Source organism: Arachis stenosperma, chromosome 3, assembly GCF_014773155.1.
Source record: "Arachis stenosperma cultivar V10309 chromosome 3, arast.V10309.gnm1.PFL2, whole genome shotgun sequence".
NCBI lineage: Eukaryota > Viridiplantae > Streptophyta > Magnoliopsida > Fabales > Fabaceae > Arachis > Arachis stenosperma.
Window position 1 is genome coordinate 133,909,479 of NC_080379.1, and position 2,409 is coordinate 133,911,887.

At 36.7% G+C, this 2,409-nt stretch overlaps 1 non-coding gene across 1 annotated transcript; it reads right to left on the reverse strand.

Annotated features, from left to right (window-relative positions):
• Positions 1–1,677: 1,677 nt before the first annotated feature.
• LOC130971419 (small nucleolar RNA R71) lies at positions 1,678–1,783 on the reverse strand. Its single transcript, XR_009082640.1, has one exon. It is a non-coding gene; the product is annotated as a small nucleolar RNA R71 (small nucleolar RNA).
• Between the last annotated feature and the right edge of the window lie 626 nt (positions 1,784–2,409).

Below are 2,409 nucleotides of genomic sequence, written 5' to 3' on the forward strand. Positions count from 1 at the left end.
ATTGCATGTTTTTGTTGCATGCATATATCTTAAGTGATCTTCAAGATGTTCTTGATGATTTCCTTGTTTTGATCTTTGAATTCTATTGACTTGAGTATCTTTGTGTTTCATATGCATTCTCATTAGTGTCAGTAGTATACAAACTGCTAAGTTTGGTGTCTTGCATGCATTGTTATTTGATTTTAGTTACATTTTGATTATTTCTTATTATTAAAAATCCAAAAATATTTTCAATTTGTGTCTTTTCAAGTCAATAACATAGAGAATCGAAGATTCAGAACATACAGCAGAGGAACTGCACAGAAAAAGCTGGGCGTTCAAAATGCCCAGTGAAGAAGACAGACTGGCGTTTAAACGCCAGCCAGGGTACCTGGTTGGGCGTTTAACGCCCAAAAGGGTGCATTTTGGGCGTTAAACGCCAGAATGTGCACCATTCTGGGCGTTTAACGCCAGGATGGCAAAGGGGAAGAATTTTGTTTTCAAATCAATTTTTTTCAAGTTTTTCAAAATCAAATCTTTTTCAAATCAAATCTTTTCAATCAAATGTTTTCAAAATCAATTTCTTTCCTTTTTCAAAGATACTTACTAACAATTAATGATTTGATTGAACATTTCATGAATGTTGCCTTTTCTGCTGAGAAAAGTTTAATGTTTGAATCATATCTTTTCTTGTTAGGCAAGTCATTAATTTTTAAAATCAAATCTTTTTAAAATTGTTTTCAATTCATATCTTTTAAAATTGTTTTCAAATCATATCTTTTCAATCATATCTTCTCAATCACATCTATTTCAAAACAAATTTTCAGTCAAATCTTTTTAACTTCTAATTTCAAAATCTTTTTCAAAAATCACTTGATTTCTTTTCCACTTTGAGTTTTCGAAAATTATCAATCAATTCTTCAAAATGTTTTTGACATCTTTTTAATTAATTTTCGAAAATTCTCTTCCTCTCTTCCCACATCCTTCTATTTATGGAGTATCACTCCTTCTTAATGCACAATTCGAACCTTATCTAAGTAAAGTTCGAATTCTCCTTCTCCTTCTTCTTTCTATTTCTCTTTTCCTCTGACACCTCAAGGAATCTCTATACTGTGACATAGAGGACTCCACATTTTCTTGTTCTCTTCTCTTTCATATGAGCAGGAGCAGAGACAAAGGCATTCTTGTTGAAGCTGACCCTGAACCCGAAAGGACCTTGAAGAGAAAACTAAGAGAAGCCAAAGCACAACTCTCTTTAGAGGACCTGACCGAATTCTTCAAAGAAGAAGAAGACATGGCAGCCGAAAACAACAATAATGCAAACAATGCAAGGAAGGTGCTGGGTGACTTTACTGCACCTACTCCTGATTTTTATGGGAGAAGCATCTCAATCCCTGCCATTGGAGCAAACAACTTTGAGCTTAAGCCTCAATTAGTTTCTCTAATGCAACAGAATTGCAAGTTCCATGGACTTCCAATGGAAGATCCTCATCAGTTCTTAGATGAATTCTTGCAAATCTGTGACACAGTCAAGACTAATGGGGTTGACCCTGAGGTCTATAAACTGATGCTATTCCCTTTTGCTGTAAGAGACAGAGCTAGGATATGGTTGGACTCTCAACCTAAAGAAAGCCTGGACTCTGGGAAAAGCTAGTCAATGCCTTCTTGGCAAAGTTCTTTCCACCTCAAAGATGGAGCAAGCTTAGAGTGGAAGTCCAAACTTCAGACAGAAGGATGGAGAATCCCTCTATGAAGCTTGGGAAAGATACAACAATTAATCAGAAAATGTCCTTCTGACATGCTTTCTGAATGGAGCATCATAGGTATTTTCTATGATGGTCTCTCTGAACTATCCAAGATGTCTTTGGATAGCTCTGCTGGAGGATCTCTTCATCTGAAGAAGACGCCTACAGAGGCTCAAGAGCTCATTGAAATGGTTGCAAATAACCAATTCATGTACACTTCTGAAAGGAATCCTGTGAACAATGGGACAAGTCAGAAAGGAGTTCTTGAGATTGATGCTCTGAATGCCATATTGGCTCAGAACAAGATATTGACTCAACAAGTCAATTTGATTTCTCAAAGTCTGTCTGGAATGCAAAATGCACCAAGCAGTACTAAGGAGGCTTCATCTAAGGAAGAAGCTTATGATCCTGAGAACCCTTCAATGGAAGAGGTGAATTACCTAGGAGAACCCTATGGAAACACCTATAATTCATGGAAAATCACCCAAATCTCATGGAAGAATCAAGAGAGACCTCAACAGGTTTCAATAATAATGGTGGAAGACAGGTTTAACAATGGCAAACCTTTTCCATCATCTTCTCAGCAACAGACAGAGAATTCTAAGCAGAACCCTCTGACTTAGCAACCATGGTCTCTGATCTAATCAAAACCACTCAAAGTTTCATGACTGAAACAAGGTCTCCA